Source organism: Oncorhynchus clarkii, chromosome 11, assembly GCF_045791955.1.
Source record: "Oncorhynchus clarkii lewisi isolate Uvic-CL-2024 chromosome 11, UVic_Ocla_1.0, whole genome shotgun sequence".
In the NCBI taxonomy this organism is placed as follows: domain Eukaryota; kingdom Metazoa; phylum Chordata; class Actinopteri; order Salmoniformes; family Salmonidae; genus Oncorhynchus; species Oncorhynchus clarkii.
In genome coordinates, this window is record NC_092157.1 from 33058615 (window position 1) to 33073862 (window position 15248).

Genomic DNA, 15248 nt, shown 5'->3' on the forward strand with positions numbered 1-15248 from the left:
TTATCAAGAAGAGCACGTGGACTTCCCTGTCATGGTTAGAGCTCATTTGCTCTCCTATAACGGATAGTGTTCTGTCATTGGAGTTCTTCAAAGGATGAAAATCTATGTTAGAGAATACATCCGTTTGGTACCTCTAATTACTAGCTTTCAACTGCATTGTTTTGAACAAGCAACCTGTTGACTGTTGTTGTGTGAAATGTCTTATCTGAAGGAGGAACTAGTGAAAAAAAAAGTCAATAGTGGTATAGGAATCAAAATGATAAAGAGTCTATTGGCAGTCATTTCTTTGTATGTTTACCTTGACAAACACAGCTTAATCATTTACACTGTGCCATAGAAAAACCTTTCCACTGACATGCTGTTCTAAGGAACCAAGCCCACACCTATGCATCAATCATTTAAAAACCCCATAAAATCCTTTGTTATGTAGGCAAGTCTAAAAGGGTTTGGTGATAGGGACAGCCCAAGAACAATACTGTCTTAGGCCAGGACAGATATCTGGCATTTTTTTCGAGCTAATATTCTGATTAAATATACTTTTTTTTTTCACTGTGGGAATGGCATTCCACTGAGCTCATAATAACCCATTGGTGTTACCGTGTTATTGAGACTGGATGGATCTGCTGAGCACTCAGGAGAATGGTGTTAACCGAGGAACGTGACTGGGAACGTGACTGGGGCGGCAGTGAAAGGTTGCTAGATTGAATCCCCTGAGCTGACAAGGTGAAAATCTGTTGTTCTGCCCCTGAACAAGGCAGTTAACCCACTGTTCCTAGGTTGTCATTGAAAATAAGTATTTGTCCTTAACTGCCTTGCCTAGTTTAATAAAGGTAAAATTCAATTAAAATAAAAAGGTAGGACTACATAGTCTACATACAATGGTTGTCGTAGTTTTCAGCTGACAAACCAATAGTCTCCTCCAAAGCTATGGAGATAGATTTCTGTCAAAATGTTGTAAAACCCTCACAAACATTTATAGATGCACAATTGAGAGCATCCTGTCGGGCTGTATCACCGCCTGGTACGGCAACTGCACCGCCCACAACCGCAAGGCTCTCCAGAGGGTGGTGCGGTCTGCGCAACGCATCACCGGGGGGGGGGGGCAAACTACCTGCCCTCCAGGACACCTACACCACCAGATGTCACAGGAAGTCCAGAAAGATCATCAAGGACAACAACCACCCGAGCCACTGCCTGTTCATCCTGCTACCATCCAGAAGGCGAGGTCAGTGCAGGTGCATAAAAGCTGGGACCGAGAGACTGAAAAACAGCTTCTATCTCAAGGCCATCAGACTGTTAAACAGCCATCACTAACACAGAGAGGCCTGCTGCCTACATACAGGCTTGAAATCATTGGCCACTTTAATAAATGGATCAATAGTCACTTTAATAATGTTTACCTATCTTGCATCCCTCATCTCATTTGTATATACTGTATTTTATACCATCCGTTGCATCTTGTCTAGGCTGCTCTGTTATTGCTCCTCATATATTTATATGTATATATTCTTATTCCATTCCTTTACTTAGATTTGTGTGTATCAGATATTTGTTGTTGAATTGTTAGATTAGATGTTAGATATCGCTGCACTGTCAGAACTAGAAGCACAATCATTTCGCTACACTTGCAATAACATCTGCTAACCGTGCGCATGTGACCATTAACATTTGATTTGATTTTGATTTGACGAATGAGTAACAATGTGAATTTTGACAGAACTCTATCGCCATACTATGCTGTGATTAGGAGATCCAACACTCTTATGCATAGCTTCGGCAGAAACAATTGTCTGGTAAAACATAACAGTGACATAAACATTCTGAGAAGGCCAGCTTTTACACTGACCACATTCTAGGGATGTGCGCACGGTTAATTGATTACTGGAAAATCCAAAAGGATGTCAGTATTGGATGACTTGCAAGAGTATTCTTGCTTCTTTTTAGAAGACAGTTACAGGCCTATTTTAACCATGAAAAGGCATTTGTCTGAATGAAATAAAATGATCCATGTGACATTGCTACATACAAGTATATACCATGACATTTGACATTCTTAATTGAATAAAACAACACACTTTTGAATATAGTTTTTATGAAGCACGCCCCATAAAAGAGACATAGCGGTAGCCTGCACAGTTTCACACTTGTAGCTTGTTGTTGTCGGGTAATCAAAGTGGCACTACAGCCATATGTAGCCTAGAATGCGGAGTAGGATATTTCTAGTCAATGCAAAATGGAATAAAAAATTACACAATTAAGTTATCTTAATGAGAAGGAGTAGACTATGAGCAACCAACAGGTAGGTTGTTGTTTAACCTGAATGGAGTTGTTGTAGACAATTAGCCTGGAAAGCTAGCTAGTTGACTAACCTAGTGCAGCTAGAGTCTTTACCTCAATTTGAAGCAGTCAATACAGGCACTACCAGATGGTACAACAGATAACATATGGCAGCAAAAAGTTTGTCTAATGAGCACGAGAATGACTACTTTCTCTCTACCTCCCGTCACCAGGCCCTGCCCTTCCCCGACCTGCTGTGGCTCTCCTGAGTCGCTCAGCAAACAGGTGCTGTTGAGAATTATTTTTTTTTGACTATCCAGATTTCCCCCCCAAAAAAATCATGATATTATTCAAATAGTGAAAATATTTCAAATGCCCCATCCCTACTACATTATAAATCTAAAAGCATTGGATTGGTGGAGACATGGGCTAGTGGGACTTTCCATCGGTAATTTCCTTTCAATTCAATGTACACTTTCTGAGGAAGGAGAGATAATTGGGATGTAGCGTGAGTCTGAAGAGGCATTATGGGTAGTGGTCTTCCGGTCAACTCTTCCTGAACCCTAAGATACTGGTCTCACGATGGGGCGGCAGGTAGCCTAGTGGTTAGCGCGTTGGGCCAGTAACTGAAAAGTTGCTGGTTCGAATCCCCGAGCTGACCAGGTAAATCTGTCATTTTGCCCCTGAACAAGGCAGTTAACCCACTGTTACCTGGGTGCCGAAGACATGGATGTTGATTATGGCAACGCCTCCACAACTCTCTGATTCAGAGGGGTTGGGTTAAATGTGGAAGACACATTTCAGTTGAATGCATTAAGTTGTACAACTGACTAGGTATCCCCCTTTCCCTTAATGTATGGAATGACAGATTGTTTACCTTGTCAGCTCAGGAATTTGATCCAGCAACTTTTCGGTTACTGGCCCAACGCGCTAACCACTAGGCTACCTGTCGCCCCATTGTGAGACCAGTATTTTAGGGTTCAGGAAGAGTTGACCGGAAGACCACTACCCATAATGCCTCTTCAGACCCACGCTATGTCCCAATTATCTCACTGTCCAATCAACATATATGATGCTGTTGCTGTCTTTAAATCAAGAGACTTGAAGGCTTTTTTCTTTAGTAGCACACTTAGTTCACAGGGTTCAGGTGTGACATTTCATACCCAAACAAGAGGTATAAACACCACCAATCGCATGACCGATGTTTTGAGTGAGAGTGTGCACGTGGAGCTCTTAGTAGTCCTTGTGAAATATCCTGATATATAAGCCCCACTGCCAGACCACATAATTAGCTTTTGACCTACATTTCTCCCAGGCTTTTCGTGTGTAGGGCGCAGGTCAGTTTCCCTGGGATTAAGTCATGCCATTTCAAGGCAATTATTTTATTCTCACCACCACAACTGTGACTTTCAAGAAGACCAAGTACGTAAGCTTCCTTTTCACAGCTAACTGTTTATGGCTGTGTGCGTTGTCTCGCATCAGATGGCGTCATTCTAAAGAGACACGCAGTTGCCAGGACCCATCTCAGAGTGGGAGAGGCAAAGTGAGAGGGTTTACTCCGCCCAAAATCTGTCCATGTTAAGCAGATCATGAATTATTAAGAAAGTGCAGAGTTTGTACAGGGGTCAATAAGAGAGTGTTGAATTTAGTCAAGATAAAAATGAATTGCTATTTTGATATGTGAGGCTTATTTGATCGAATAGAAGTTTTGTCATGCTTAGGTTTTTACGAGTGTACTGGTATAAGTGTGATGTACATGAATCCTGGAAACTTTGAGCATTTTTTTTTATATTGGAGGTGTCCCTGTTGAAATTGGAGACGGTCTATGCATATTCATGAGGCTAGAATTTCATCTCACTCTCCATTGAGTACAGACGGTTGATGTCAACACCCCTCATCGAATATTTAAAAAAGTATTCAAATTACAAGATGTTTCCACCATAAGCACCTTAATATGGGAGGACGCTGGTGGTAAAGGTTGAAGTGGGGTAAGTGGAATGGTTTCAAATACATGGTTTCAAATGCCATTCCATTCGCTCTCTTCCAGCCATTTTTATGAGCCATCCTCCCCTCTGCAGCCTCCACTGGTATCCACCAATCCAAAGAGGAATAGGCGGGAGCAAATTGACAGCCCGCTGTTCCGCTCTGTTCCACCCATTGTTAGGGCGGAGACACAAGCATCTCTTCATTATATACAGTATCTCTGGCCATCTGTGTAACCAAACGTGGAACTCAATCTAAAAAAATCTGGACATAGCTCATCAGCCTAATTTTAGCCAACAAGGTGAAAAATCTGTCAATGTGCCCTTGAGCAAGGCACTTAACCCTATTTTGCTCCACTGCACCTTCACTACATGACCAAATGTACAGTGCATTTGGAAAGTATTCAGACCGCTTGACTTTTTCCACATTTTGTTACATTAAAGCCTTATTCGAAAATGTATTAAATTAATTTGATTCCTCATCAATCTAGACACAATACCCCATAATGACAAAGTGAAAACAGGTTTCAAATTTGTTTTACAAATTAAAAACAGAAATACCTTTTTTTACGTAAGTATTCAGACCCTTTGCTATGAGCCTTCGAAATTGAGCTCAGGTGCATCCTGTTTCCATTGATCATTCTTGAGATGTTTCTACAACTTGATTGGAGTCCACCTGTGGTAAATTCAATTGATTGGATAGGATTTGGAAAGGCGCACACCTGTCCATATAAGGTCCCACAGTTGACAGTGCATGTCAGAACAAAAACCAAGCCATGAGGTTGAAGGAATTGTCAGTAGAGCTCCGAGACAAGATTGTGTCAAGGCACAGATCTGGGGAAGGGTACCAAAACATTTCTGGGGCATTGAAGGTCCCCAAGAACACAGTGCCCTCCATCATTCTTAAATGGAACCACCAAGACTTGTTAGATCTGGCCAAACTGAGCAATTGGGAGAGAAGAACCCGATAGTCCCTCTGACAGAGCTCCAGAGTTCCTCTGTGGAGATGGGAGAACCTCCCAGAAAGACAACCATCTCTGCAGCACTCCACCAATCAGGCCTTTATGGTAGAGTGGCCAGACGGAAGCCACTCCTCAGTGGCCGACCACTTGGAGTTTGCCAAAAGGCAGCATAAAGGACTCTCTCACCATGAGAAACAAGATTCTCTGGTCTGATGAAACCAAGATTGAACTCATTGGCCTGAATACCAAGCGTCACGTGTTGAGGAAACCTGGCATCATTGAAGCATGGTGGTGCTATCGTGCTATGGGATGTTTTTCACCTTTAGGGACTGGGAGACTAGTCAGGGTCGACGGAAAGATGAACGAAGCAAAGTACAGAGAGATCTTTGACGAAAGCCTGCTCCAGAGTGCTCAGGACTTCAGACTGGGCTGAAGGTCCACCTTCCAACAGGACAACGACCATGTCATTGTCAGAGCCAAGACAACGCAGACAAGTCTCTGAATGTCTTTGAGTGGCCCAGCCAAAGCCCGGACTTGAACCCGATCAAACATCTCTGGAGAGACCTGAAAATGGCTGACAACAACGCTCCCCATCCAACCTGACAGAGCTTGAGAGGATCTGCAGAGAAGAATGGGAGAAACTCACCAAATCAAGGTTGCCAAGCCTGTAGCATCATACCCAAGAAGACTCGAGGCTGTAATTGCTGCCAAAGCTGCTTCAACAAAGTACTGAGTAAACAGTCTGAATACCTATGTAAATGTGATATCTCAGTTGGTTTTTTTTATACATTTGTGAACATTTCTAAAAACCGGTTTTTGCTTTGTAATTATGGGGTATTCTGTGTAGATTGATGAGGAAGAAAAACAATTTAATCAATTTTAGAAAAAGGCTGTAATGTAAAAATGTGGAAAAAGTCAAGGGGTCTGAATACTTTCCAAATGCAAATATGTTAATTAACAAATATGTTAATTGCATGCAAATAAAGGTTGCTTCACTACCACGCCCAAAACGGAGGCACAATCATGGACTCAGATTCACAGGTGGTCACATTAAAACACAACCTCTCAACACAGAGGTTGAAACATTCTTAACCGATGGGCACTACATCAACCTACAAATTGTTTTGTTATCTCTGGAGAAAATAGAACATCTATGTTGCACAGTAGGCTTAATATCACTATCGCTTACCAATCTCATGGTTTATTTTAGGGATGAGGAGACCTTTTGTGATTCCTTAGTAAAAGGGAGTTATGAAACCTGAAGAGACACATTCAACTGATCATATTCACTGTTTCAAACATCGACTGCTGCACAAGTGTGTGAATTGTCTTTATTTGTCTTTTTACTGCAATAAACTTGGTGGTTTCTTTAACACAGAAGGTCGCTGTTATGCCTGAAATCGACTCAAAACCAACGAGGAAGTCTGCAGTGTTGGTTTGAGAGTGGTAGTATGAAACCAATCGATATGTCAAGCAAAGATCTCAACCGCGCCAACCCGCTATTCATTTCTATTCAGTTTGACTCGTCGTGAGTTCGTCATCTGAACCGTGCGTTAGTCTAGCCAGCTATCTAAACCCTGTAGTAATCATGGATGATTTACTGACCGGGCAAGCAAAGCACATGCTCAGGGGCCCTGACCTCCAGGGGGCTCACATTGATTTTGTTAGTCACTCTCATTCCGATAACATATAAATATTCAATGCGAAAATATACGAGTCAGGGTATTGACACATATACACTAACTATACAAAAGATTAAGGACAACTGCTCTTTCCATGACATAGACTGACCAGGTGAATCCAGGTGAAATCTATGACCCCTTATTGATGTCACTTGTTAAATCCACTTGAATCAGTGTAGAGGAAGGGGAGGAGAGGTTAAAGAAGGATTTTGAAGCCTTGAGACATTTGAGACTCTCCCCCTCCCTCCGTCGCCTTCTCCCTCTCTCCCCCTCCTTCCCCCACTTTCACCATTCTCTCTCTCTCCCTCCTCTCCCCTCCAATATATCTCTCTCCTTCTTTTCCTTCCTCCCCCACTCTTCTATCCTTTCCCCCCTCTTCTATCCCACCTCTACAGACAGGATATTGACACATAGATAGTCTGTCTGTATATTGACTCTCTCTCTCTCTCTCTCTCTCTCCCCTCCTCCTATCTCTCCCTTCTTCAGCCCTCCTCCCACTCTCCATTCTCCTCCCTCCTTTCCCTCTCTCACCTTCCTCCTCTCTCTCCCTCTTCTGTCCCACCTCCACCTCTTTCTCCTCAGATCCACAGACAGGATACCCTTACGGGAAAATAACATGATTTCACGTAAATTTCCATATGTGACATGTCAAATCAAAATCAAATCACATTTTATTTGTCACATGCGCCGAATACAACAGGTGTAGTAGACCTTACAGTGAAATGCTTACTTACAAGCCCTTAACCAACAATGCAGTTTTAAGAAAACACCCCAAAAAGTAAGAGATAAGAATAGCAAATAATTAAAGAGCAGCAGTAAATAACAATAGCTGGGCTTTATACAGGGGGTACCGGTACAGAGTCAATGTGTCAATGTGCAGGGGCACCGGTGTTGAAGTAATTGAGGTAATTAGGTACATGTAGGTAGAGTTATTAAGTAGCTATGCATAGATAATAACAGAGGGTAGCAGCAGCATGGGGGGGGGGGGGGGCAATGCAAATAGTCTGGGTAGCATTTTGATTAGCTGCTCAGGAGTCTTATGGCTTGGGTGTAGAAGCTGTTTAGAAGCCTCTTGGACCTAGACTGGCGCTCCGGTACCGCTTGCCGTGCGGTAGCAGAGAGAACAGTCTATGCCTAGGGTGGCTGGAGTCTTTCTTAGGGCCTTCCTCTGACACCACCTGGTATAGAGGTCTTCGATGGCAGGAAGCTTGGCCCCAGCTGGGCCGTACGCACTACCCTCTGTAGTGCCTTGCGGTCGGAGTTCGAGTAGTTGCCATACCAGGCAGTGATGCAACCCGTCAGGATGCTCTCGATGGTGCTGCTGTAAAACCTTTTGAGGATCTGAGGACCCATGCCAAATATTTTCAGTCTCCTGAGGGGGAATAGGTTTTGTTGTGCCCTCTTCACAACTGTCTGGGTGTGCTTGGACCATGTTAGTTTGTTGGTGATGTGGACGCCAAGGAACTTGAAGTTCTCAACCAACCTGCTCCACTACAGCCCGTCGATGAGAATGGGAGCGTGCTCGGTCCTCCTTTTTCTGTAGTCCACAAGCATCTCCTTTGTCTTGATCACATTGATGGAGAGGTTGTTTTTTTGCACCACACAATCAGGTCTCTGACCTCCTCCCTATAGGCTGTTTCATCGTTGTCGGTGACCAGGCCTACCACTGTTGTGTCATCAACAAACTTGATGGTGTTGGATTCGTGCCTGGCCATGGAGTTATGAGTGAACAGGGAGTACAGGAGGGGACTGAGCATGCACCCCTGAAGGGCCCCCGTGTTGAGAATCAGAGTGGCGTGTTGTGTGTTGTTGTGTTGTTCCCTACTCTTACCACCTGGGGCGGCCCGTCAGGAAGTCCAGGATCCAGTTGCAGAGGTAAGTGTTTAGTCCCAGGGTCCTTAGCTTAGTGATGAGCTTTGGGGGCACTATGGTGTTGAATGCTGAGCTGTAGTCAATGAATAGCATTCTCACATAGGTGTTCCTTTTGTCCAGGTGTGAAAGGGCAGTGTGGAGTGCAATGGAGATTGCATCATCTGTGGATCTGTTGGGGCGGTATGCAAATTGGAGTGGGTCTAGGGTTTCTGGGATAATGGTGTTGATGTGAGCCATGACCAGCCTTTCAATGCATTTCATGGCTACAAATGTGAGTGCTACGGGTCGGTAGTCATTTAGGCAGGTTACCTTAGTATTCTTGGGCACAGGGACTATGGTGGTCTGCTTGAAACATGTTGGTATTACAGACTCAGATAGGGAGAGGTTGAAAATGTCAGTGAAGACACTTGCCAGTTGGTCAACGCATTCGCGGGGCACACGTCCTGGTTACCCGTCTGGCCCTGCGACCTTGTAAATGTTGACCTGTTTAAAGGTCTTAATCTCATCGGCTGCGGAGAGCGTTATCACACTGTCATCCGGAACAGCTGATGCTCTCATGCATGTTTAGTGTTACTTGCCTCGAAGTGAGCATAGAAGTTATTTAGCTTGTCTGGTAGGCTTATGTCACTGGGCAGCTCTCAGCTGTGCTTCCCTTTGTAGTCTGTAATAGTTTGCAAGCCCTGCCACATCCAACGAAGGGTCAGAGCCAGTGTAGTACGATTCGATCTTAGTCCTGTATTGACGCTTTGCCTGTTTGATGGTTCGTCGGAGGGCATAGCGGGATTTCTTATGAACTCCTTTAGCTCAGTGCGAATGTTGCCTGTAATTCATGGCTGTTGGTTGTGGTATGTACGTACATTCGCTGTGGGGACGACGTCCTCGATGCACTTATTGATAAAGCCAGTGACTGATGTGGTGTACTCCTCAATGCCATCAGAAGAACCCCTGAACATATTCCAGTCTGTGCTAGCAAGACAGTCCTGTAGTTTAGCATCTGCTTCATCTGACCATTTTTTATAGACCGAGTCACTGGTGCTTCCTGCTTTACTTTTTGCTTGTAAGCAGGAATCAGGAGGATAGAGTTATGGTCAGATTTGCCAAACAGAGGGCGAGGGAGAGCTTTGTACGTGTGTGTGAAGTGAAGGTGGTCTAGAATTTTTTCCCCTCTGGTTGCACATTTAACATGCTGATAGAAATTAGGTTAAACTGATTTAAGTTTCCCTGCATTAAAGTCCCTGGCCACTAGGAGCACCGCCTCTGGTTGAACGTTTTCCTGTTTGTTTATGGCGGAATACAGCTCATTGAGTGCGGTTTTAGTCCCAGCCTCGGTCTGTAGGGGTATGTAGACAGCTACGAAAAATACAAACTTTCTAGGTCGATAGAGTGGTCTACAGCTTATCATGAGATACTGTACCTCAGGCGAACAAAACCTTGAGACTTCCTTAGATATCGTGCACCAGCTATTGTTTACAAATATGCATAGGCCCCCGCCCCGTTTTTTACCAGAGGCTGCTGTTCTGTCCTGCTATGTCCTGCTATGCTCACACTTTGGAATTCAAATTAAATCTCAGCTTTGTTAAAAAATACACTCAACAAAAACTATTATAGTTATCATGGTGATTCAGGAGTAACATTAAAACAGAATAATATCCCCAACAAACAGCAGACAACTATTCAGAAAACCCTTCAAATTGCTGATATCAGTAAATGAACTCAAGTTTTAATGTCACATGCACAAGTACAGTGAAATGCCTTTCTTGCAAACTCAGAACCCAACAATGCAATAATCAATAACAATGTAATACTCAAATGATGAGAGAATAGTCATATTAACTGATAACTAAAATAGCAGTGCAGATGGCATAATATTTTTTTTTATAGGTAATGAATGCGTAGAGACATGCTACAGACTTTGTGGTGCAGCAGAAAGATCATATTGAAAAGTCAGTACTAGGTGATCATGTCCAATGTAATAATGTTCTCCTTGATTCAACAGTTTTTACATTATTTTAGCGTACCACCTACTTTAAAACCCCTAGATCATTTCATTTCCTTACCAAAAAAAAAAGAAATGAAATTTGCAGTTCACATGTGAAATCGCATTTTCATTCATGAGCTGAAATTTTCACATGGAAAACAACAGACACATTTGAGGTAAATTTTTCAAAAATGATTTATCCACAAATGTTTCACATTCGTGTTTTTTCATCCTAAATGATTTTACCTTCATGGTAAAATATTACTGTTCTCAGATTTGATAGGATTTTGCAAAAAACACAATTGTGTCTCTTAAATAAAACCATCAAGTGATAGATTTTAAACAAATACATATCTGTCATTGAACAAACTCATGTCATAATATGATAGTGAAAAAACACACCAATCTCATATTTTCTTTAAACAATAAAAGCTCATTTACTAACACTTCTGTAAATGGACATATAGTGTTTTGGAATGAAAGTCTTCATATGTTCACATGTATTAATTTAGAGTTCACATGTTAACACCACCTTTTCACATGTGAGGAGCATTACAAAAATTCACCTCATGTGAATTGCAGATTCAGATGTGAAATTTGCAGTTTCACAATGTGAAAAATGTTCACGTGAAAACTCTCACATGTGGAATTGCATTTTCACGTGACACACTGTTGACATTTTGTATCCCCATGTTGTCACATATATTTCACGAGATTGTCTTTTCCCGTGCTCAAATTTGTAGTTTCATGGTATCACATGTTGAAATTTTGCATCCTCATGTTGTCAAATTTATTTCACATGCGATCATGTTTTCACATATGTAGTTTCCTGTAAAGCCATGGCTGCGAATATGGAGTTTCACCCCCACCGTACCCCTGCCTGCCTCCCTGTCTGCCTGTCTGTCTGTGAGTGTATATGTCGGTCTGTCTTAGCCTTTCACCAAGAAGCATATCTCAATGCATATCCTTTTGTATTGAATACAATGTATTGAGTTATGCTTCACGCTTCTTGATGTATACCTTTTTGCAAAAGCTTACCAGACTGATGCTTATCAGTTGATACCAGGCTGAGCATAAGTCATGGCAAAATGTGGAGAATTGGAGGAAATTTGCTTTAAAACTGCAACATTTTCTCCCCATTCCATGGCAAAATGTGTAAAACTGCACGAAATTTGCTTAAAATTGACATTTTCTTCCCTCAAAACCCATGACAAGATGTGTAAAATTCCAGGTTTAAGCTCAACGTTTTCCCACTGATGGTCCCAAGGGAACTTTCTCTGCGGGATCTTTGTCTAGTTCCCTGTGCGTTCCCAGGAGGTCACTGAGAACCATGTCACAACCTTTTTAGGACATTCTCCCGAAGCTCCTTAGTGTCCACATCGCCAACAAATTATCATGGTCCAAACACACTAAGACAGTCGTGAAGAGGGCACGACAATGCCTATTGCCCCTCAGGAAACTGAAAAGATTTGGCATGGGTCCCCAGATCCTCATTCAAAAGTTCTACAGCAGCACCATCGAGACCATCCTGACCAGTTGCATCACTGCCTGGTATGGCAACTGCTCAGCATCCGACCGTAAGGCTCTACAGAAGGTAGTGCGTACGGCCCAGTACATCACTGGGGCCAAACTTCCTGCCATCCAGGACCTATATACTAGGCAGTGTCAGAGGAAGGCCCCAAAAATTGTCCAGTCCCCCAAGCCATAGACTGTTCTCTCTGCTACCGCACGGCAAGCGATACCGGAGGGCCAAGTCTAGGTCCAAAAAGGGTCCTTAACAGCTTCGACCCGCAAGCCATAAGACTGTTTGAACAATTAATCAAACGGCCACCTGGACTATTTGCATTGACCCCCACCCCTCATTGTTTTATACCCCTGCCTACATGTACAAATTATCTCAATTACCTTGACTAACCTGTACACATTGACTCAGTACTGATACCCCCTGTATATAACCTTGTTGTTGTTATTGTGTTACTTTTTTAAAAACTTTAGTTTATTTAGTAAATATTTTCTTAACTCTACTTTCTTAAAACTGCATTGTTGGTTTAAGGGCTTGTAAGTAAGTATTTCACTGTAAGGTCTACACCTTACAGTGTTGTATTCGGCGCATGTGACAAATAAAATTGGATTCGATTTTTGTCTCGTTCTGGTTGGTTCTGGGGACATCCCCGATGATGTTTTTTAGGACGTTCTTGCGACGTTGTGTCATGGTCCCTGGATCTATATATCTATATATGGGTATTAGCATACCCAATGCGGTGGCCAATCAGATGTCAGTGGGGGCCGTGGCAACCCTGAGTCTACGCTCTGGACACTCCACTGCTTGAACACCATTGAAAACCTGTGGTTTGAATTGAAGAGAGCAATAAGCACAGACGAAGGTTATCAATGATCTGGAATGATTCTGTATGGAAGAATAGTCTAATATCCCTTCAAATATGGTCTCCAATCTCATTAAACATTTTAGAAAAAGGCTCCGTGTCCTTATCCTCGCAAGGGAAGAGTGATAGAATATTGAAAGCAGAATCATTTTGACCCTCGTCTTTTTTTGATTTTTTCAAATGACAAAATCTATTTCTCTGAGCAAATGTATTAATATATACACTGCTCAAAAAAATAAAGGGAACACTTAAACAACACAATGTAACTCCAAGTCAATCACACTTCTGTGAAATCAAACTGTCCACTTAGGAAGCAACACTGATTGACAATACATTTCACATGCTGTTGTGCAAATGGAATAGACAACAGGTGGAAATTATAGGCATTTAGCAAGACACTCCCAATAAAGGAGTGGTTCTGCAGGTGGGGACTACAGACCACTTCTCAGTTCCTATTCTTCCTGGCTGATGTTTTGGTCACTTTTGAATGCTGGCAGAGCCCTGCAAAGTGACCTCCAGCAGGCCACAAATGTGCATGTGTCTGCTCAAACGGTCAGAAACAGACTCCATGAGGGTGGTATGAGGGCCCGATGTCCACAGGTGGGGGTTGTGCTTACAGCCCAACACCGTGCAGGACATTTGGCATTTGCCAGAGAACACCAAGATTGGCAAATTCGCCACTGGCGCTCTGTGCTCTTCACAGATGAAAGCAAGTTCACGCTGAGCACATGTGACAGACGTGACAGAGTCTGGAGACGCCTTGGAGAACATTCTGCTGCCTGCAACATCCTCCAGCATGACCGGTTTGGCGGTGGGTCAGTCATGGTGTGGTGTGGGGTGGCTTTTTTTGGGGGGCCGCACAGCCCTCCATGTGCTCGCCAGAGGTAGCCTGACTGCCATTAGGTATCGAGATGAGATCCTCAGACCCCTTGTGAGACCATATGCTGGCACGGTTGGCCCTGGGTTCCTCCTAATGCAAGACAATGCTAGACCTCATGTGGCTGGAGTGTGTCAGCATTGATGCTATGGACTGGCCCGCCCGTTCCCCAGACCTGAATCCAATTGAGCACATCTGGGACATCATGTCTCGCTCCATCCACCAACGCCATGTTGCACCACAGACTGGCCAGGAGTTGGCGGATGCTTTAGTCCAGGTCTGGGAGGAGATCCCTCAGGAGACCATCCTCCACCTCATCAGGAGCATGCCCAGGCGTTGTAGGGAGGTCATACAGGCACGTGGAGGCCCCACACACTACTGAGCCTCATTTTGACTTGTTTTAAGGACATTACAGTTGGATCAGCCTGTAGTGTGGTTTTCCACTTTAATTTTGAGTGTGACTCCAAACCCAGACCTCCATGGGTTGATAAATTTGATTTCCATTGATAATTTTTGTGTGATTTTGTTGTCAGCACATTCAACTATGTAAAGAAAAAAGTATTTAATAAGAATATTTCATTCATTCAGATCTAGGATGTGTTAGTGTTCCCTTTTTGAGCAGTATATACACACACACACACACACACACACACACACACACACACACTACTGGTGAAAAGTTTTAGAGCACCTACTCATTCCAGGGTTTTTCTTTATTTTGACTATTTTCTACATTGTAGAATAATAGTGAAGACATCAAAACAATGAAATAACACATATGGAATCATGTAGTAACCAAAAATGTGTTAAACAAAATATATTTTATATTTGAGATTCTTCAAAGTTGCCTTTATGACAGCTTTGCACACTCTTGGTAATCTCTCAACCAGCTTCATGAGGTAGTCACCTGGAATGCATTTCAAATAATAGGTGTGCCTTGTTAAGAGTTAATTTGTGGAATTTCTTTCCTTTTTAATGCATTTATGCCAATCAGTTTTGTTGTGACATGGTAGCAGTGGTAAACAGAAGATAGCCCTATTTGGTAAAAGACCAAGTCCGTATAATGGCAAGAACAGCTCAAATAAGCAAAGAGAAACGACAGTCCATCATTCATTTTTGACATGAAGGTCAGTCAATGCGGAAACATCTTTCTTGAAGTGCTCTCATGAGGACCGCTACAGGAAAGGAAGACCCTGAGTTACCTCTACTGCAGAGGATAAGTTCATTAGAGTTA

The 15248-nt window shown here is 42.9% G+C and overlaps 1 protein-coding gene and 1 pseudogene across 1 annotated transcript in view; one reads left to right on the plus strand and one right to left on the minus strand.

Annotated features, from left to right (window-relative positions):
- The window catches only part of LOC139420445 (limb region 1 protein homolog), a 142073-nt gene that overhangs the window by 100644 nt on the left and 26181 nt on the right, over window positions 1-15248 (plus strand). The gene's annotated exons all lie outside the window — the stretch shown is intronic.
- Window positions 1-15248, minus strand: part of LOC139420500 (uncharacterized) — a 52393-nt pseudogene that overhangs the window by 30793 nt on the left and 6352 nt on the right.